The sequence below is a fragment of the Bidens hawaiensis genome, unplaced genomic scaffold (assembly GCF_021521415.1).
Source record: "Bidens hawaiensis isolate Kalapana, Puna unplaced genomic scaffold, B.hawaiensis_p1.1 tig00025375_1, whole genome shotgun sequence".
NCBI classification, from domain to species: Eukaryota; Viridiplantae; Streptophyta; class Magnoliopsida; order Asterales; family Asteraceae; genus Bidens; species Bidens hawaiensis.
This window is the reverse complement of record NW_027494049.1, coordinates 143,780-167,775: the sequence shown is the minus strand read 5'-3', so window position 1 is coordinate 167,775 and position 23,996 is coordinate 143,780. Positions and strand designations below refer to the sequence as shown.

At 34.0% G+C, this 23,996-nt stretch overlaps 1 protein-coding gene and 1 pseudogene across 2 annotated transcripts in view; one reads left to right on the top strand and one right to left on the bottom strand.

Annotated features, from left to right (window-relative positions):
• The window catches only part of LOC143571418 (uncharacterized), a 37,595-nt gene that overhangs the window by 12,990 nt on the left and 609 nt on the right, over positions 1 to 23,996 (top strand). Inside the window, exon 1 of one of the 2 annotated variants that reach the window (XM_077056848.1) lies at positions 22,516 to 22,617. The exons of the other annotated variant lie outside the window; for it this stretch is intronic. The gene's annotated coding sequence lies outside the window, so the exon portion shown is untranslated. Of the gene's footprint in view, positions 1 to 22,515; positions 22,618 to 23,996 lie in introns of those variants that run through there. 2 annotated transcript variants of the gene reach the window in all.
• On the bottom strand, positions 1,194 to 15,439 carry LOC143571425 (uncharacterized; annotated as a pseudogene).

The window sequence follows — 23,996 nt, the reverse complement described above, 5'->3', positions numbered from 1 at the left end:
GGAACGAATGGAATGAGAGCCGGCTAAATAAAAGGAAAGGGAGCGACAATTATAAGAACAATTTGAAGAAACGATGAAACACATTAGCCAAGAAGTAATGTTAGTATGCTTTCTATTAAAACATTTTATTTAGATATTTTTATGGACGACATGTGTTATCTAGTTAAGTTTTTTTTTGTTAGCGGCTGACATGTGTTATATTGTGGTATTTTGTAACCAAACGTTGTTTGTAATAGAAAATGTTTAGGTTTAATGGGTTTTATATGCATTTTTTGGTACAAAAAAAATTGCTATTCCTGATTTTGTATTTTCGTACATTCAGTTTGTAGGAAAATTGCTGGCAAAAACAAAAAAGTAAAACATGTTTTGATCGGAAAATCGTATGTGAAAATAAAAATAGCAATATGTTTTTGTCGAAATATCGTCGGTAAAAAAAATAAAATTCATTTTTGTCAGAATTTTTGTATGTAAAAACAAAATATTAAAATGTTTTTGTTGAAAATTTGTCAGTACCAAAACAACATAATGTATTTCTTTTGTTAGAAATTAAAAGTTTAATTCATTGTGTTTATATTAATGAAAATATTAATAATGTTATTATCATTTTTATTATAAAAATAAAAATAATAATTAAAAACACCTATTGGTGGGAAAGTTGTAGCTAACTAAACGAAAAGCAAAAAAGTTCATTTTGTGGAAATATTGTCGGAAGTTAGCGACGACATTATTTTGTCTCTAATTTGTTGGAAGTATTGTCAGAATTTTGTGGGAAAAGATTTTTCCTACGAGGGTTTTTTCGACAACACGTATTTGTCGGAAATTTGTCGGTATAGGCTGTTTTCAACAAATTTCCTACAAAAAAACGCTGTCGGAAAAGAGCAAGTTTTTTGGTAGTGACGTAAATATATTTTATAGTACTTTTAACATAATATTAAATTATAATAATTTGCAAAACATGCGATATTTAATATGTAATACTGTATATATAAAAAAGCTACGTTGTGCCTAGGGGTGTAACAAGGTGTTCATTATTCAAATCAGACTTTAGTAACTCTAAACCGACTTCGAGTTTCGCGTTATTAGAATCGAAACTATATTCTAACCGAATTTCTAACTGGAATTCGATTCAATAACCACCTCTAGTTCTGCCGTCTTCCAAAATAATTTGAAAAAGGTAGTTATATGTACCTTGTTCAAGGCAGCAAGACTGCAACCCCAATCCTATCAGCCATACATATAGCTTCTTCAATTTGATTATTTATATCGTCTTTTGCGAATGGTAAAAAATACTGCAATGTCTTAAACCCGTTAGTAGTGAAATTAATACAATATATTAGTTGTCGAATGCTGTGAAAAATGAACACGAAATGGACTAATTAGGTACCATGAAACCATATCTTGGCACTCCCCAAGTTTGAAGCAATTTTCCTCTAAGATGGCAGAAAGTGTACAAGAAAGTCTTGGATTTAGCCCACATGATCAACATAACCAAGAAAGAAAATGGCCAAGATGGGAAGAAAATAAGTGTTGTGGTAAATGGCCACGAGCTTAGTGATCTAAAAACAAATGGGGCATGCATTGATGACATGACATCAATACCATGTACAAGAAACACAAATTCTGGTGCTTTAGCTTTCTTGCCTGCAAATTAACAAGAGAAATTTGTATATGATAATTAGTTAAATGTATAAAATGTTGTCAAATGGGACACTCTTTTCAATAAATCATATACCCTAATTGTGTTGGAATAATCAGGTCCTGGTTGTATCATAAGATTTATTGTTATTATTTGTGTTATAAGTTATCTTGTAAGTATGGTAGTTATAGTTAGTTAACTGGTGGTTAAACTAACCATGTTCGTTGTTAATGTTAGTACCGTTAGTTTGTATATATGCAGAGGCGGACCTATGTGTATGGTAGGGGGCGGCCGCCCACCTTAAAATATTTTTTAGTGTTATTTGTATGTAAAAATCTCGATTGCCCCCCTTAAAATTAGTATTAAGTTTCGATTCCCCCCCCCCCCCCCCCCCCCCCAAGAGAATAATTCCTGGGTCCTACATGTAAAACTCACATTTGTTTAATCAAAAACACCAGTATAATGCATGAAGAAAGGATGTTTACCTTCATTTGAGCTTATTTCTCTATGAAGAGCCCAAGAATTCCCATTAATGGTCTTCCCCAAAACATCAAATAGAGGCATAAAGAGGCAAAATTTGGCCTTCTTGTCTTGATGATGTATAAAATGGTATCTAAAGAGTGAAACATAGAAAGTAATAAATCATTGTCAACTTTTCTTTTTTGAAAATTTAATAGAGGCTCCAAGTGGATATCAAACCCAAGTTGGTTACCTATGTATATGCATTAAACCCTACTTAAGTGACATAACTTACGTTGGCGTATAAATAATATATCTGAGCATAGGTGCGGTATCAAAAATATGGTGAGGAACAACTTCGACATTACTATGCCCCATACATCTAAGGGAATCGAAGACCAAAACATAACCATAGAACATGATGACCGAACTATGTCCAATTAAAGTAGTCCCAATTATCGGGACTCCTATAATCAGGCACAAAAATATTTGCTCCAAATATGTTGCATGTCCAGCTGCACCGTAAATGATTCAAAGGTTCAAGAAATGGTTAGCTAGCAATTATTATAAATGTATTACATGAGTGTCAATTTATTGATCTTTTGTTTTACCTGTAAATGGATGGTTGACTTGAGAACTATGATGTAGCCAATGGTATTGTTGGAAGAAATATGATGAATGCAATAATCTATGAAGCCAATAATATAGAGGTTCTGAAAGCCCAATATGGAAAATAATACAATAAATAATCCCACTTGTTTTCCAAACAGGAAGATTGGTCATTGAAGGATTGATCAATAAGATTAGTGAAGCTACTAGTGCCTGAAGTATGATGAAATTGTCCCTGTGATCAATGAGAAAAAATTAACCCATATATTTCCATCACAAGCACATAAAAAATAAGCATTTTAACTTGATGTTAACTATATGATATAAAAAACTGCTTCAACTTGAAGAAGTTATTACCCCTATTAGCAAAACTGATTATATGACCCCAAATAGTCAAATAATGTGGTCATTATTAATAAAACATGCGTTCAAACGCCTTGAACTAAACACAACAAACAAGAAGAGCGAAGAGAAATTACCAGTGCCATTCCTTGTCGATTTGATTGAAATCAATGTTCTTATGAGATAATCGACGGTTTAGATAAATGAAAAACATACCATTAAGTGAACTCCATAGCTGGTGCACAAGGCCTCTTAGTGAAGACAATATTATAATATGCATACACCAACCATACTCACTTTGCCTCTTCTCATAAATTCTTGAATAAATTAAACCAACAAGAAGTGGCCCAAACAAGATGTACTGATTCAAGCAACAATTCAAAACCATTTTAACACAAAAAAATTTTCCAAGAATAAACAAATTAGGAAAATCAAGAAAAGAGAGAACTAAAAAATGATATTAATCACAAAAAACTAACACACTTACTATTATTTACTAAAAATTCTCCAACTCGATTTTGATATTAAAGTTTCTAAATATGTTTAAAATACACGTTTTGTGGGTTCTTTAAAATGTTAGCTAGTAACATAATCATTATCTATATGGAGGATATATGGACAACTCTTTTATTAAACAATTTAAACGTCACTTTAACAATTCTTGACCCGTTTAAGGAGTAATACGTTATTTTTCAAAAACATACCAAAGGTTGAGTGAGTTTCTAACATAAGATGAATAAGTATGTTAGCTACGGAGTATTTTATAATGATAACCCTTGAAAACGGAAGTAAGATGAATAAGTATGTTAGTTTTTTATAATAGTAACGCTTGAAAATGGAACACGTATACCTTGTAACTGTCCAAATTATGCCATGGCCAACCAAATAATGGAGCTCCCATATTCCCTGAAGAACAAACCATTCTATTTTCTTTTTGGGTATCCATTCAAATATTTGAACTTAACAAATTCTTTGAAACAACTTTTCTTTCTTGGCTATATTCTTTTAAGGCTTCAAAAGCTTTTTTTGGTGTTCTTGGAGCACAAATATTGAGGACATATATATACACACATAATACACTAGCACTGCTTAGCATACTGTTTAGTGTGGGGGCCTCCGCCTCTACGTATCTATATCTCGAGGAACAAACATATCTAAGTATAGTAGCTAGGGTGTTATACAAGTTGTGTCGTGGGTTGAACCCAATACGAAAGAGAAATTTGATACAAACCCCAAGATGGTGTCAAACATATGAACCCAAACATGACACGCGTCATCTAATTAACTTTTTATAAGTACTCTAAAGTTATAAATTTATAACCAAAAGTACAAATTTATATGAAATAATTATTCTTGAACTACATTCTATTTTATCTTTTAAACTACGTCATAAAACACCTTATTAATTTAAGTTGTGACATAATTAAATCTAGAAAAACGAAGTATAAAACTTAGAAGGCCAACCCGAAAAACGAAGAATAAATCACATATATCCCAAACAGTAGCTTCCCCTTCCCCCACCTGGTGAAAGGAGAAACTACTTTTAAAACGTTAGGCCACATCAGCCCGTGCAACCAGTTTGCAACATGTAGAAAATAGACCACAGCGTACAAGCATTTAACAACATGTGCATTATTAAAAGATAAACGCTAACACTTTAGGGCTGAAAAGTATAAACTATGTGAGAAGCCTCAGCACCATATAATAATATATTTGAACCTTTTTTATTTCACAAATGATTTAATTCACACATGCAAAATGCCAAAAAAAAAAGTTCCAATAAATAGTCATCTTGACCACGATTGTTAACAAAACATACATAACTCTTTAAAGTTACTAATTAACCAAGGTGTATTTGAAACAATAGATTCAACATGACACTATAAATCCTTGCATGAAGTAGCAAATTCAATCCATTGATTAAAAAAATAATCTTTTATTGAAATGTTATTTGTAATATATAAATGTTATTGGTAATATAAAAACAATTAATATAGATATACAAATATTATTCATTAAATAAAAATAACTAATAATGAAACGTTATTTGTAAATTAAAAAAATTTGAATAATTAGTGTCTTAATATAAAAATATTATTTGAAAACAAATAAAAAACAAATAAAACATTTATGTAAAATTAAAATAATTACTATTAACTGTGTATTTTAAATTGGTTTGCCATATACTTAAAGATAATAACATCAAAAAAAACATATTAAGAAATAAAAATTAAAAATATAAAAAAAATTAAAAATTTATTTTTTAATATAAAAATAATTGATACAATTATAAATATAAACAAAATTATGGAGCATCAAATTTCCACCCGGAGCCATCTTTTTAATCAAAAAAAGTCAAACCATACTGAAGTAAATAAAAAAGTAAGGGCCATTCTGTCCAATTAAAATGTCAAAAATGGCCATTTTGGCAATTTTATCATTTTTGACCCATTTGAATTAAGGTTGTGAATTTATGACACAACACGTTCTAATATATAGTTTGCGGGTTTGAGTTTGAAACAAATAGAATCAAATCAAGAACAAGTCAGACAGGCAACAAGTGTGTAAAGAGATTGAACCTGTATAATTCAAGTCTGACAAAGATAACTCATTTAAAGAAAAATGCTAATTAATCGGTTCAACATGTAGACAATCGGTTTTGATAAGCGCTTATCAAACCTAAATGAACCTTTTTACGGATTTTACCGCTTGTAAATTGTGATCACTTCTATTTTATCATACAAAATGTGTTGCGTCATCATTCACTAACCAAGTTATATACGTAACGTGTTGTGCCATTAATCATGTGATTGAACTATTTGATTTTGTCATACTATACAGGCATGCCGTGTAACTTATTAAACAGGTATATTAATGATTTAGCAAGTGACACGACCTGCTTAACATGACACAACGTGTTGCGGGCCCTAACCGGAACCTTAACCCGAACTGCACCAATTAAATTTGAGGAATAGAAACAAATTAAATGATACATAATAATCAATAAACAATTTGACCTAGGCATTTCCTGCCTTATATCTCTGGAGCTCTTCCTGTGCACATAAGAGCCTACACACAGAAGAAACCTTTTAATAAAATCCATGTTAACTAAAAGTTCAAAAGGTGTTTATGAACTCGTGTCTAGTACCTTCTATGCATATCAGTTCTCACAACAAGTAGTTCTTTTTCTTTATCATCAGTTGCCTCTAGCTGCAAATAAAGAATAATATATTAACAAAAACTGTAAGTTTTCTCTCTATGGTTCGACCATTTTGCGTTTATTTAGTAAATATGATTAAATTTTACTAAGGCGATTTTTACATGTGTTTATTTGCAAAACCTCTTAAAAGATTATGTAAAAATGAGTTTTTACATGTAAAACACATGGTTTCGCGGTTCACAACTTTTGTGTGGGTTATGATTTTTTTACATGTAAAACATATGGTTTCCCGGTTCACAACTTTTTTGTGGTTCTTAAATAAACGGGCCCCATATATTTATATATTGCAAGAACATAAATAACAAACCTAAGTCACTTAGTTTTTTCTATCAGTGGTTTATATTTATACAATCTTTATTTATTACATACAAAGTTTGTTATATAGATAAAAAAACCATAAAATTATTTCTTTATATGTTATTTTTTTAATTTTACCCACACATATGTAGGTTGTGTGTCTACACATGTATAGGATCTATAAATAAACAAATTTTGTTTATATTCTTTTTAGAATGTTATAAAAGATGAATAACTTGCATTTTAACCATTTTGTTACATTTATTATTTTTTAAATTGAAAGTAAAATTGCACTAATTTTAACGTTTACTAATCTTGTGAAAATAACGTTAAAAGTGGCGGAAGGTTAATCAGGCATCATGTAGTGGCGTTGATAGCCGAAAGATAATGGTGCATGCACCAATCAGCCGGTGTCCCGATGATTGAGTGCTATGTGCCTTATGTCCAAGGCTTGATGCAAAACTACTATCGAGCCAGGGGTCTCATCGGAAGCAGCCTCTCTATCCCTATGGGGTAGAGGTAAGGCTGTCTACATCTTACCCTTCTTAGACCCTACCATAGCTTTGCTATTGGTGGGATATACTGAGTACAATGATGATGAAATTGAAAATAAACGACGATTTTTTTTTTGTTCTCGCAAAAATATATCTTTAACATAGAACCCTCCCCTTTGTGTGTACATAGTGGAGGACTCCCAGGAAAACCACTTTTAATGTGAAAACTCGTGAAGACCACTTTTAAACAGTATTTTTTCAATCGTTTTATATATTGTTAAAACCAACACTTTTAAAGAGTATTTATTTCAATAGTTTGATATGCTATTTTAAAAATAATTTATATATATATATATATATATATATTCATGTGCTTTAATCAGTTTAATAAACAAACGCAAACATGCGTATTTTTTAATGAACCAACGCCTTAGTGTTTGTGTTCATTCCTTTGTTCCTTCTGGTTAACTTAAACGAACAAAAACAAACAAGCCATTATTCGTGTACTTTTTGGTTAATTTAAAACCCTGTCTTTAGATAAATTATAATTAAAAAGAAAACAAAACAAAAGGAGTCAAAACATGTTGAAAGTTGCAGGCAGCTTGTTTTTACAATATACAACCCCCTAAGTAGTCTGCTGTTTGCTCTATTTTCTGTACTCATGTTTAACAAAATAGTTATCTATATTAAAAAAAAATTAAAGTAAGTTTTCAGTTTATCATACTAAAGCCCGCCCGTTTTGACACGCCATGTACTTTCGGATTAATGGCCGTTAAATAATGCATGAAGTTTCTCATATTTGTCAACAAAGACATTCATCTATTAACTATATGAGAAAAAATGGAAATACTACTTACTCCCAAAAACATGATTTGTTTCATTACTTCAAACCTATAATAATAGAGTGTCAAGAATTATTATGCTACAAGATGTGGTATTAAGTTGACTGATGATTTATTGCTTCACCTATAGGGCCAATAATCAAAGTGTAGGTGATAGAAAAACAAGCTCAACATAACTAAAAGATTTTATTTATTTATTTATTATAACTTTTTGTGATATGCTAATTTAGCTATAAACTTGGAGAGTTGATTGACCGGGACAGATTCATAGTACCGTAAATTTTTCTAGTTTAGAGATGTTGGCTGCTGTGCATTCCACGTCTATGCTGCTGTCGGCTGAAGACAAAAACATATATGAGTAACAATCGTAGCAATGTTGATCAATTTACTTATAAATGGGTTGATTAGGTTATGTTTATCTCTAACCGGTCGATCCAAAAACAAAAAGGTGTCAAACAGGAAAGCCTCCCAACGGGTAATTTTAATATATAAACTTATAAATTATTATAGACAAACAAATTGCTTATAAAAAGTTTTACAAATTTGGATGATAAGTGTTTTAGATCAACCTAACTTGACCTTTTCCACCCGTGCAACAACAAAAAAAATCTTGACCCGTATATGTTTGGCCCATTACCCAACCCGCCAATTATTGTAACGAAGTGTAATTATAAATGTAGTTATACCCTGATCTGTAGCTTCACCCGTAGAAAGGTGCATTGCAGAACTTGAAATGTCATTCTGTAAGTGGCAATATGTAAACAATTATTATTATTATTATTATTATTATTATTATTATTATTACTGTTTTTTTAAAAGTAAAAGAAAAAAACAATAAAAACTTGTTTAACTGACAGATACCCTTTGGAGATGGGTGGTTTGATTTTGTGTTACAGAAGTAGCATCCGCTTGAGACAATTGAGGGCCAGGCACATGTTCAATTATTACCTGCACGCGGTATAGAAGAAATAAAAGAAAAATAAAAATATAACAAAAGCAAGACGAAGATCGCCTGCATCATTTCAACTTCTTTCTAATAAGCACAGCAATGCTTACCCAAAGTTATAAATACGGAATAATATTTTCCATGCGTCAAATGGGCCGTTTCAAAAATAAGAAAAATGGGCATTATATGATCCATCTGATTGTGTGCATGTCTTATTCAAACAGAATATAATTGCACATTTTGGTAAACAAATTGAACCTTTTTTGGTTGACCGGTTCTGAACCTATTTTGTAACAGCACATTTTGACCCGAACCAACTTTGAACCCTTTTTTCTAATCATCCCGTTCCGACCCGCACCTTGTACTAAGGGTAGGTAATTTCAAATATTGTGTTACAGGGAGGTGGCAATTTGGCCCATCTATATATAAATGGGTCGATTCAGTTAACAAAATGCAGCTGCATATGCGATGTGTCAAATTGTATTTTAAATACTATTCAAATTGTACTTTTTAATGCATAAAATCTCGTAAATTGTTGTACCGAAGAAAATATTATTGGAAAGTATAACTTTTGCCATCGTATTTGACATGCTATATACTTTTGGAGATACAAACTTTTGGACCAAGTGTTTGGATCAACGCATCCTGATCCGGCACGTTTGACCCGTGCCACAAATTACCCCTTTTGACCTTTTACCCAACATGTCTGTACATATTGACACCTCTAGTTTCACATGAAGTGTATGTATAATATCTCCTAAACAATTGTACAAAAACAACTTTTATTGAAGCAATTAAACTTTTGTAATCATACATGACATACTAATTATTCACAAGATGAACTTAAAATGTTGGAAAACAAGTGTTTTGGATCAACCCAACTCGCTCACCACATTTCAACCCGTTCCACAAATTACCCATTTTGACCACTGCCCCCACAACACAAGTCCACAAATTACTTTCTCACGGATCCTATTGAAGGGAGGTCTACTTTACGACCAGCTGATATTCTTGTGTTCGGGTGGGCAGGGGGGAAACACGCCTGTGTGGATCTTACAGGAGTGTCTCCTCTTGTTGGGCTCAGGGACCGTGGGTTTGTTGTGGGTCAGGCTGCGTTGAAGGCTGAATCGGGCAAAGTTGTTAAACACGAGAAAGCTTGTTTAGATAATCAACATGTCTTTCTACCATTTGCCTTTGATACATTTGGGTTTCTGGCTCCAGAGGCTGTGAAATTTTTGAGTAGGGTTCAGCGCGTCGTACACGGAACCTCTTCAGCTTCTAGGTCCCAAAGCTTCGTTTTTAGCAGGATTGGCTTTGCTGTTCAAAAGGGGGTTGCGGCGCAGCTTGTTGCCCGTTTGCCTGCCACTTTATTGTAATCGTTTTATAGTAAATTATATAAAACTTCGATTACCAATTATGCCATGGGCCTATGCTCAATACACTTTACCAAAATAAATAAAAGCATAAATTAAAGTTTTCGTCCTTTATATATGAGCTAGCTTACAAATCATGTGCTTTAACTTCAGTTAAGACATACGTTGTCACATTTTTCGTCATTTCCTCCACTAAATAGTTTTAACTTTTTATGTTAGTTTTAAAAGGGACCAGTTTACCTTTGTTTTAAAAGAAAACAAACACAAATAGGTTAGCTCAGTTAGTTAAAGAACGAAAAATGCGACAGCATATAAACTTTAAGCAACTTTTGAACTTTTTGAAGTTAACGACACGAGCTGCAAGTACATCCGATGAAAATTCTAATTTCATTTACGCTTTTAGACGAATAAGCAAGCAGGGTATACTAGTACCTGTATGTTCGGGTTCTTTGACGGTGTTGTGGATGAAGCTACCTACAAAAAAAAGTAATATTCGGTAATTACAAACTAAATGCACATGGCGATTTTAAAAAAACTTACCTTGTCTGTTTCGGGATCCTCAGAAGTAACTTTAAAACGCCCTTTTTGTTGACTAACTTGGCACTTTGATTTCTCATCTTGTTCATCACTATTTACTGTTGCACCAATATTGCAATTTTCATTATGGGAAGAACAGTTGTGCAAACTCGGCTCTCCATTGGTAGAACTCTCAAATTTGCCTCTGAAAATTTAAGGTCTAATAAATTGAAGAAAATAATAATAAAAATATAATAAATATAAAAGTTTCAAGCTATGCAAATATGTATAATAGCTTCATATATGCAAAACATATATAGCATGGTATTATGGTAATGTATAAAATGGTGTATTGGTGTATTAAACTAAAGTTAACATACACAGAGGATGTTGCAGTAGAGTTAACAACTGGAGCAGATCCTGCCTGCAATAAGTTCAAAATTAGTTATAAAAGCAACAAGAAACAAGAAAAAATGAATTGTATTATTATTATTATTATTTAATCAAATATATATCAAATATATATATATATATATATATATATATGTATATGAAGGCTATTAGCATACCAGATCTGAAGCATTGAAGGAAGCCGAGTTCCCTAACTGATCTTTGTCAGGTATACATTCTTCATCCGGAATCTTGTTACATAAACGAAATTGCGTTATTGATAAACTCAAATTAATTAGATTGGTTATTTCAGTTTTTGTTTTTAAGTTAAACAACAGATAAGTCAATAGTGCCATTGATATATAAGGACATAACTTTTAGGAAATTAGTATAAACCACAATACCAAGGAAGCCTGAGCTTTCAAATCTTCAATGTCAAAGTCCCAACTGCTAATCCCTCTTTTGTATTCGTTCTAGAAACAAGTTAATTTACAAAACATCATTAGGGAAGTAGAAACTAATAATCACAAAACCACATCAAACAGCCCTTAAAAAACTAGACGCGTAATATGTTTATCCAAACATCAAACACTAATAAACATGACAAATAAACCAATAATCAGTTCCAAAACTTCTTTCAAGCACTCCCAAAAAAGTACAGTGCTCGTTATTGGGTAATATGCCTGTTTGTTTTCATTTGTGTTTGTTTGTCTTCGTTTGTATCTGTTCAAGAAGTTAACAAACTCACACGAACAACTTCAGTTCCTTAACGAGCGAACAGAAACATGAATTTCATTCGGTTATGTGTTCGTGAACCGTTTGTTTACAGCCCTGTAACCATACCTGTGACATTTCTTCCTTCTGTCCATCGGGTATTTTCTTTTGCACGAGCATATATTCTTCCTTTTTCTATTATATATACCAACAGATCAATTACAATGAAGATACAAATAACATATATAGATTAAGTAAACTCATAATGATCCCAATCATCAATTCATCATCATCAACTTTAGTGAGGTTCAATGATGATGATAATAACAATAATTTTTTATTTTTTTGGATCAACTATTTCTTCAATTTACTATAAAACGATTACAATAAAGTGGCAGGCAAACGGGCAACAAGCTGCGCCGCAATCCCCTTTTGAATAGCAAAGCCAATTTTGCTAAAAACGAAGCTTTGGGACCTAGGAGCTGAAGAGGTTCCGTGTACGACACGCTGAACCCTACTCAAAAAATTCACAGCTTCCGGGGCCAGAAAACCAAATGTATCAAATCAAAGGCAAATGGTAGAAAGACATGTTGATTATCTAAACAAGCTTTCTCGTGTTTAACAATTTACGCGCAATATGGTAGAAAGACGTGTTTACCAATAATAACAGTTAGAATAAAGGAACCTTCAATGCCTCAAGGCGATCACCAAGTGATGGCATGCCTTCCAAAAGCTTACGCGCAATAAACTCATTGGATCTAGCTTGTTTGAAAAAAGAATGCTTAAGTAGCTTCTTTGAATTAGGACGTTTCGAAGGATCTTTAACCAAACAACTTGCAATCATCTGCTTAAAAGACTTTGAGCATATAGCAAACAACACAGATATCAGGCAATATGATCGATCATTAGGTGGTAAATTAATAAATTACAATTAGCCTATTAGATTACCTTAGAAAACTTCGTGTCCCTCTCATAGTCAAGACCAGGAGGTGCGTTTTACAACGTCATTAACAAAACCTACCATTTCAAAAGTCATTGAAGGTCTAATTACTTACTTATGGATATAAAACCAAACAATCTGATGAGAAGTTGATCTAAGAGTTGGCGGACTCTTATTTGTACCAGCTGGACAAGATGAAACATGACAGAAAGGGGCCAAACTTCAAACGCGCATAACTTGGGCCGGGAGTTGAGTTACAAGGCCCATAAGGCCATAACCAGTTAATGGAACGATAAGCCAGATCATCTTCCATTCTGACTATGCGTAAAACATTATTGACATAATTTACGCGTCTATATCTAGTCTTAACTATTACAGTATTCACTTTATAGTTTCATAAAATATGCTAATAGCTCGGTCAGAAATTAATCAACTTTCTCTAAAAAAAATTATCGCTGTTTCACATGTAACTGAAAGATGGATATGCACCTTCATTGGAGGATATTTAGAGAAAGGAGCATGACCATGAGCAAGCTCCGGAGCTGTTATGCCAAAAGACTAGATATCAGCCCTGCAAAAGTTGTTAACAAATATATATTAAAGTTTGCACTATTTGGGCCTTGTTAAATTGATGAAATATAAAGAAGATTACTAACTTAAAATCATAGCCATGCAGTTGTTCCATAACCTCAGGTGCCATCCTATAAAAATGTAAGACCGCGCTTAGTATAAATCCAGATGAAGGCATATACATGGTTGTCCATTATTAATTAAAATCTGTTTGTATATAGTATTTATGCAAGTATAAAAGAAATTATATACCAGCACGGTGTTCCAACAAATGTATTCCTCGTGCGTTGTCTATCACCAGAATTAAACAGGCAAGCGGAAACACCAAGATCTCCCAGCTTGATTGAACCTCGCTCACAGATGAGAATATTTCCAGCCTAGTTAAGCAGCCAAATAAAATGCGCATGAAAACTCGGTTTAAACCTCTACACAAAGTAGAAGTGGTTTCAAATCAATAAATTAAATAGCATTGTGATGCACACGAGAAAACAAATAGGCTTGCAACCCTTTAATCGATCGTCTTTGACAAATAATGGATGAAAGGTTGATCCAAGAATTGACGGACTCTTAAGACACTTGGATTTAAACAGAGAAAAGAAACTCACTTTTACATCGCGATGAATGATACCATGGTCATGAAGATACACGAGTGCCTTTAATACCTCGCGTAGTATAGTTGCAATAACAAGTTCCTCAAAACCCTCAGGATGTGCAGACTTCAAAATATGGAGGCAAGAACCACCAGGCATATAAGGCATGACAAACCATACATCATGGTCATTTACAAACGAACAATGTGATTTGAGAACATTTGAATGATCAACCAGGAACATTGTCTGAGCTTCACGTGATATATTGTTCTGATAACATAGTAACAAATGAGCAATGATATAACTAATGGTTATCAATCAAACATAAATTAGGTTCCTACAAAGTCATAAGCCAATCTGAATTAACTCACGAAATACTTTAATCTAAAAGTGAACATATACATAAATCAGAAAGCTATCCAAGTCTGATTGAAATATGAAACCTATAGCAACGAATTATGGCGTTTCATGACTCATTTACCAGAGTTTTTTCTTAATCTTTAGTATTGAGCAGATATTTGATTGTCAACATGAAAATAACTCTACAAAGTTTAAAGTATTCTCTCATTTAACAAACTTTATGTTAATATAGTTAAAAAGCCTAATGTATAACTTCTTTCAGCTTATCGCAACCAGATGAAAGAAAACCAAGTAGCAACTACCAAATGAATCAAGTAAAACTTACAATCTACAGTTCTGCAACCATACCAAAGTTGTAAAAGGGTGATGCTAAAGAGACACCACCCTAAGATATGTACACTAGTGTGACTATTACATCATGTATTATGTCAAATCAAGTATGTACACCAGGGCCATGTTACATCATACAAGTCGTATGATTGGGCGAAAATGGTCATACATGTTGTGTATGTGTCAATAGTATTGAGTTATTTTGGTTTGTGAGGATTGACCATGCGAAATGCTACATTTCCAATACGAGATATTCATCCTAGTCACTACGGGCATTTTATTTACTTATTTTATTGATTTTTGTTTATTAAAATATGAATAATTTCCCTCACTTTTTTTATATTATTTCTTTAAGTCCCATAGGTTTGAATGAATGGAATTAGGATATGGATGACATATAATGAAATAGAGCCACTATGAGGTTCCATTTTCCTTGTCCTGGGATCCTTTATCTTGGTTTTAAATCATAAGGTTACTTTCATTTTAACTAATTAGATTTTGTAATAGGTACACATCATACAAGCCGTATGATTTGGCAAACGCCACCCAGTAATGGAGACACCATCTGACTTCATCATACCAGCTGTATGACAAAATGGTCATGCGCTGACACCTTGCTGCCCTACCTCCTCATACAGCTCATAATACTGTGCTCCCACTGGATACTTCTTCTTCTCCATTTGCTCCAATCTCAAATCAAATAACAAATTTATAAACAAACTCTATTGAACATCAAACACCACGCAGATCCGGCCCTCAGGACGACGTCGAATCCGAATCCTACGATAATTTTTCTTCATAAACACAAAACACCTATTAGGTTTCATCATCATGAAACTAAGAGATCATATTTTACGTGGATTAATAACGGCAAAATCAATCAAACGACCGTGTTTTGTAAAGGCAAATGATGACGGTAACGGATGAACGGAAGAGAGATTGAGAGAGAGAGAAACGAATGCATGGTGATATCCCGCCACGTGTTATATGATAAGACAAGAGGTAGGGTGTAAACCTTGGGCTCGAGCTGGTTGATTTTGACTTAAGAGAGCTTGAACTCGACAAGTTTTAAGTTTAATATTAAGTTTGAACTTGGTTTGTTTATTATTTATTATTTAATTAATATACATTTTTGTTTTTAGTTGTGTTTTGAGGAAATTTAAAAACGATCTTAGGCTAGTCTTGGGCCGAGCTCTTGTGCGATGATTTAAATGAGCCAAGGTTTGTCTCAAGCTTGGATTTGCAATGTGAAATTAAAGTATAGAAGTGAAAAGAGTTGAAATTTAAAAATCCATAAGATTCGTTAAGGTTCAACGAGTCTAAAGTTTCTTGTACAAGACTCGAGCTCGGGTTCAATAACCAAATGAGCTTTATATGAAGATCTCGAGCCTTTTTATTGATTTGATCTCGAGTAGCTCGTGAGTGGATTGGCTCGTTGTACCCCTTAAGAAAAAAAATACTTAATTCATATAGTTTTTGTAATTTTTATGCATCTTTTTTTTATTCTATTTTTCAAGGAACTTGTTTGCTTTCTTTTTTATTATATATATATATATAGAGGATGAATCTTGCGAGAAATTATATTATAGCGAGAAGTGCGAGAAGTAAATCTTAATACTGATTACACATATCAATGATTTATATTACACAATGGCAATTTAGTAAATACTAAGAACTTATTACTAGCTATTAATCACTTACAATGGCAAAAAAGTCATTAGGTAGCCTTTGGTATGCATGAATAAGAGGCGGAATGGAATAAACCATTATGATAAAATGAAAAAAAAAATGTGTTTGGTTGGTCAATGAATCGGAATCACTCATTACCATGTCCATTCTATTCTCTCTAAAACACCTCAAATTCATTTCATCCACCCCTTGTTTTTTTTCATTTCATCTATCTTTCACACTATATCACCATCACCAATTCACCACCCTCCCACTACCCTTTGCCCTCTTACCACCACCACCACTACTACAGTCTACACATTGCCCTCTCACCACCACCACCACCCACCACTGCCTCCGCCGTCGCCGACCGCCGCCACCACCACCTGCCTCCGCCTCCACCACCGCCCGCCGCCACCAACACCCCCCTCTGCTGCCCGTCGCCACCACCACCTGCCTCCGCCTCCACCACCGCCCGCCGCCACCAACACCCACCTCTGCTGCCCGTCGCCACCACCACCCGCCTTCGCCGCCCGCCGCCACCAACCACCCCCCACCACCTACCATCGCCGCCCACCACCGTCACCACCAACCATCGCTCCCAGCCATCACCACCATCACCCGCTGCTTACCATTGTCATCACCGCCCACTATCAATGACATAATCAACCTCCACGCGTGGGATCTACAATGGCGATAACCTTCCGGATCGATGGTATAGCGGATGATGCCTTTCTAGACATACCATCTGGTCAACCTTCCTATGAAAGGGTATGAAAGGGGTCTTCGTCGGGTGCAGCTGCTTACATACATGTGAAAACCGACAAGGGGGTACATTTACCGATCTTGCCATATGTTTGTATTACCCTACTCCATCTTCTCGTATCCATTATTTGGTTTTAAAGCATTTTAGATTTTAAAAGCCGGTTCGTTCGTCGGTTTTAACGAAACAACACTTTTAAAATTGTAAACGGACCCTTTTCTAAATTCGCTTACCCTTAAACATTTTGTTACTTAATTATGGCCATTTTAAGTCAAAAGTTTATGTTCTAAAAGTATATTCTTGAACTTTCAGGTTTTAAGAATTAACAGGTTTTTCTTTTGTTTCAAAAATGCCCTTAGCCACATTTAATGATTAAAATCCGGTTTTCAACCACAAAACAGTTTTGGATCTGTTGTAATACTTATTAATGACTTACTAAAAGTTTCATATTGGTATGAGGGTGCTCGGAACCCAAACAAGGGCCTCGGTTTTGTTTCATTTCCAAGATAAGTTGTTCTAACATTTTATAGCCCGGTTTTGGCTCGTTTGGCAAGTAATTATATCTACCAAAAACACATCATGATTTTATCAAAACTAAAATTGAGTTTGGGTATTTTACGGACAAAAAATGAAAATATCCCCATGGTTTTCTTTGCGGAACTTGATAACCTACAGACGACAGTACTAAAATTAAATTATATTAAATATTAAATAATTATATTATTAACTAATAATTCAAAACACAAAAGTCACTTACTTCTTGGTCTTCGTTATCCGTTAAACTCGTGCTTTCCTTTTCTTTTCAACCCGTGTGATCTCCCACAAATACAAATTAAATATTAAATACTTAAATACTTATATTATTAAATAATAATAATATGATTTAATAATAATTTAACTACTTATTATTATTATTATACTCACTTATTTGTTCTTATTCATGCACAACTTAATTTTGTGTTTGCCTGTTAACTCTGTGTGATCACACGGTTTGACGGGTTTATCGATACAAATCATTGTTTGATTAAATTCTGATTTTTCTTTGTCATAAAGAGAACCAATTTTGTCTTTCTCTTCTTGAAGGATTGCTTTCTCCTGTGTAAGCATATTATACGGTTCAACCTCAGTGACGTCAACAACTTCATCGTTTGCAAGAATATTCTCCATCTGTGTTATTTCATAAGACGTTATCCGATTCTTTAACTTACGCCCATTCTTGGCTTCTTCTACAACACGAATCGTGAAGTCTCCGCTCAAGAACCTTTATCAATTTATTACACTGATTAATTCTGACCCTCAACCACTATAACGAGATCAACATTAATTCCTATTCCATTATCTTCTGTAAACTAAAGTAATGTGAGATAGAATTCATATAGAATTCAACATAATTCATGTTCCATTATCTCCTGATTAACATTTTGGCCGGAATCTCATTGGAAACCACTGAATTTGGCTAGAATGTCGTTGGAATCCGCCGATTTTAACTGGAACCTCGCATAAAAGGCTGACTAAGTTTGATTAATCGAGATTTCGGCCGAATTTGACCACTGGCCGATTAATTGACCTACCGGCCTAAATTAATTATTAGGGTAGTATGTCTCATGAATGGATCTGGCAACTAAGTTTGAATCAGTTCGTAGTCTTGGTGAGCGAAAATCACCAAAACCACCCAGATCTCGGATCAAAAATGTAAAACACACAGAGAGAGAGAGAGAGAGAGATAAAAGGCAAAAAGTTATTAGAGAATGGACTAAAATGATTATTTATACTTCACCTCTCTAGGTTATTTCAATGGGTCTCATAAGCTGGCCCAACTGGGCAAATACATGTTTTTTGGCCTACGATCCATTAGAACTTAGCTAAATGAAAACAAATTAAGTAAATACATGATGATCTTCATCTAATACATAAGCCTAATACAAGAATAAAACATAATGAGGCCTAACAATCTCTCTAGGCTTCTGTATAGATGCCTGCTTTTATCTCTAGCTTCATGCTTCAGTCAGTTTCGTACAAGAACGAGACTCTCATGTCATACAGTCGATTCGCAAGATGCGAATGACGAACCGATTAAACGTGTTGTTGATGTTGGTGAACAGGAACCAACGATATTGAATCTCCAGGTCTCCCAAGAGCGACTTGTAGTGCTTGATGACGTCTTGTTTTCCCAACTGAAGAAGCTCATGTCCATCAAAGATCTGAAGCCCGGCTTCGAGGTTGTAATAGACTACAGCTCCCCAGATGATCAAAACTCCAACCATGGAAAGGATCTAGTGTGTCACCATCTAGAGCATCACCATGACAAACGACATGATCGTCGATTGGCATCTTGTATTTCCAAATTCTAACCGGTAGGCCGGTGAGTTCATCTATCTTGGTAGGGTGAGCGAACTTCATCCTTTTGATGACTTTTGATATAAATATTATAACTATTTCCTATACTTTTAAGTTTCTTACAGGTGATTGTTAATGATTATGAATATTACTCCTAACTAGCTCAAATATATATTTTAATACATTTAAGAGACAACGAGCTAATTTGAAATACTTGTATTCAACTTTAGACTATCGTATGAAGATTACAATGATATTCTATAATATTATTAGTCATTTTATTTACCACATAATAATTTTAATAATCACTAAACAAAAGTTATTTGAACTGGTTGTTAATTGACACATGAATTCATAATACTAATTACAAACAAACACACTGCTTGATTAGAAAGTCCACATGAAGCTCGAGAAATGAAATAAAAGGAAGCAAGCATGCAAGCTGGCGGGTGAATTAGTTAAGCTGACAGACCGACATGTTGCTCAGTTATCTTATTTCTTTTATGATGAACCGTATTATATATTTTATTTTTGTTTCATCATTGATTATGAGTAGCTCGTTCTCTTTCACCGACTCTCAGTCCTAGCCACCACCCCTCGCTCTCTACAGCCCCTACTCAGGGCCGACCTTTAGGGAGGGCTAGGTGGTCGACGACCCCCGGCCCGACACCCCGTTAGGCCTGAAATTTTTCTTAAAAAAATATATATGTATTTTTATGAAAAACAATATATATATTTAATGTTTAAACACAATTACATAACAACTAGTTTGGCTTAGTGACAAAGATGTATTACTCTCAACCAAAAGGTTGTGAGTTCTAGTCCCATTTTGAACAATGTTTAAGCATATTTTTATATAAATTTTTTTACATAACTCAAATCATAACCAAGTATGCCAATTTAAAAATTAAATTGTTTAAAGTCAACAAAATACTCATTTTACTTGAGGCCCAAAATATTTTTCACCTTTGACCCAAAAAAATTTTTGGGGTCTCGGAGTCGGGCCTGCCCCCACTTCACCGATCGAAATCCAACACTCGAGGCATAAACCTACTGTACCCTGCTTCGCTACCTCTCGTCCCTGCTGCTCTCCGCCACTGACACCGCCTGCTGACTCTTCCGAACTTCGATGTTGACTGTAAGTGAAATTAACAGTCCTCAAATATTTTATTTGCTAAAAATTTTCTCATGATGAGATTGAAGGTTTTCGTCTATTTGAAAGTTAAAATCAATGTATATAGCATTTGAGAACTCATATTGAAAAAGACATAATTGAATCATTAACCCTAAAAAATATGTAGTTTACTTTCACAGTCGGTAGAAGTTAAAAAACAAACAACTTTCTTATTACAGATTGCAAAACTTTGGTTCACATATTCTTTTACAGAGGTTTGCAGATGTGAACTCCAGATATTTTACCTCTTAAAAAACAAACTACACATAAGTTAAATCTGAACTAAAATTTAAACAACCATGTTTAAAGAATCAATTAATCAAGTTGAACCAAAATATATACCCATCATAAGATTTTTCTTTACAACATTGACTCATGTATCCAATCCACACATATACATACATTTAAACATATATTCATCTTGACGTAATCATGTCATAATTTTATTAAGTTCAATTCAGTTATCGGTTAATTTAAATTTACGGGTGACAGAATTACAAATTTTGTCCTTTAAAATAAGACGAATTACGGTTCGTGTCCTTTTCTAAGTTTCCTTGCAGGCGGTGTACTTTAAACTTTTTTTTCCTACAAGTTTTGTCCTTTACGCTAACTGGGTTAGAAAAAGTCAGTTAAATGCCCTCACGTGAGACGCATGTGAGGGCATTTTTGTCTTTTCGTCTACCTGCAACTTCTTCTTCCTCTTTTCTTCTTCCCCCTATCTCTCCTCTCATGTGCATCCACCATCACCACCCACCTTCTTCTTTCAACATCCAAAACCCCACCACCACCTGTTGCCGACTGCCACCACTACCCACCACCTACCGCCGCCACCATCACAACTGGTAATCAAATATTCAATTACAGGTATGAGTATGAATATGAATATAGAACTAGGGAAAAGGGTGTGTTTCTTACCGACGTAGAGGGTGTTCTTCTGCACCTGTTGGTTCATTCTTTTCTTGTCTGGAGGAACACTGTGACTCAAGTCTCCTATTAAATATTGACGAAACCCGGCCCGACTGAACAAACCTAGAGACGGCTGGCTAATCCAATGGAAGGGTTTTCTTCTTTCTTTCTTTTTTCCAGGTCAAAACAGGTTTCAGGTTGAAATTGAATCGGAGGGTTTCTTGACGGATTCGGAGCGATTAAGGGTGGAATTAGGTGATGGTTTTAGTGGGTAATCGATGGCTGAGGTTGAATTGATGGTGTAAGATCGGTTGTAGATTGAGGGTTGTTTTTTGTGGTGATCGGAACCGATCATTTTTAGGGTTTTCGATTGAATTGAAATGAATTTGGATTGGGATGATGATGGTTTGATTTTGTGGGTTTTTTTGAGGCCTAGAGTCGGGTTTTTTTGAGCTCCGGCGGCGGCGGCGGAGGCCGGTGGAGAAGTGTGGGTCCGGCGGGTGGTCGGAGTCGTCGGAGAAGGTGAGATGGTGAAAGGCGTCGGTGAATTCGGAGTCGGAGTGTTGTGACATTGTGAAATTGAAATGAGAAGTGGAGTTAAGTTAAGGTTTGTTAGTTGAATGATGGAGAATAAGAAGCAAGCAGAGAAAGATGAAGAAGGAAGTCTGTTATGGTTGTCAGTAAATGAAGGTCATGTTTCTTGAGTTGAACTCTCAAATTATTATTATTACTAGACGAAAAGACAAAAATGCCCTCACATGCGTCTCACGTGAGGGCATTTAACTGACTTTTTCTAACCCAGTTAGCGTAAAGGACAAAACTTGTAGGAAAAAAAAGTTTAAAGTACACCGCCTGCAAGGAAACTTAGAAAAGGACACGAACCGTAATTCGTCTTATTTTAAAGGACAAAATTTGTAATTCTGTCTTTACGGGTAGATAGACTAGCCCGAAAAATAAAAGAGGTGCTGGTTGTTACTCTTTAAATAATAATAATAATAATAATAATGATAGTAATAATAATATCCATGTATAAAATAATAATAATAATAATCTCCCACTCATTCATTCACGCGCACACAGAGGAGAAAGAGATATCTTGATCCGTTGTCTTCGGCGCCATTTTCTTCTCTTTTCTGTTCCGGTACGGTCCTTCCTTCACATATTATTCTTCTTCTTCTTCTTATCTTTTACATTACACTACTTGTATAGATCTGTGTTCTCTCTCGTTCATCTGATACTTTAAACCAATCAGATCTCAAGCACCTCATTCAGACTCATCTGATTTTGCGATTCCATCGAATATCTAAAACTTTACACTCCAGTTTGTAATTTTATGACTGATTAGTTGATGATTGTTTAAATTTTATTATATTTGATTGATTGATCTATAGACGGTGATTTTTAACCTAATTAGATCTATAGGCATTACGATATCAATTGGTGAACTTTGATTCACTTTACCAGTATATAGGATTAGGAGTTGGATTATTGTTATGGTTACATATTTCGATTACTAATTGAACCTGTGGCTCGCGGTTTAGAGAATGATTTTCCGCAATATAGCCTACGCATTTAGGTTTTAATCACTTAAAGTTAAGAGGATTAAGTGTGATTTTGTAGTAAGTTTTTTAGGTATTTGATGAGAAGTAATGGAATTGAGTATGATTATTATTATTATTATTATTATTTTATAAATGAAGGGAGACTTAAGAACAAGAAAATTTATGGATTGATGTAACTTGAAAGTAAGCTTTGTTATTTGTTGATCTTTGCTTCATTAATATGTTTGCATATATAAGTATATGATGGTACACAAACATGTTCCTTTACAATGATGTTTTAAGTGTAACGTCTTTACCTTGTTAAAAGTTATCATATTATTGTTAACTATCTACATCGAGCTAGTCGAGATCAATGTACTTTCTAGCTATAAATTCCATCTACTTTCACTTATTTCAGGGTAGGCATGTGTTTTTAGGTTCAATGCTTGTTTCTTGTCTAGTTGCATTCTTGTTGCCCTTACTTAATTACAACTTATTAACTGCTTTATATTTTATCGTTATGTTAAAATTCAAAAATGACCTTAATTGACCTTCATTTCTACAAAATTCTTTCAATCTCCGATTATCTTATTGGGCTGGTAGATTGGATGGGTTGAGTAACAGGCCAAAATGGGTTTCGATTGAAACAAGTAAATTTTAATTTTTTAAGTACTTGTAATATGCACAATGATCTTAATTTTTGTATAAATAATGTTTATTTTGATTACGGACAGACATTGCTTTATTAAAAATTATTAAATCTTTAAATGAAAACAATTTAGGAGGTTGCATCATTGTGTGCACTTAAAATAGACGTTGGGTGACTTTCAACCCATTCTACTCGTTACCATTTAGCTAGGTTTAACCCATTGACACTTTGACCCATTTGAGAATCTTGATAATACATAGGAGTGTAAATGAGCTGAACTCGAACTCGATTGGACTCGAGCTTGAGTTTGTTTTAACTTATGAGCCCCTT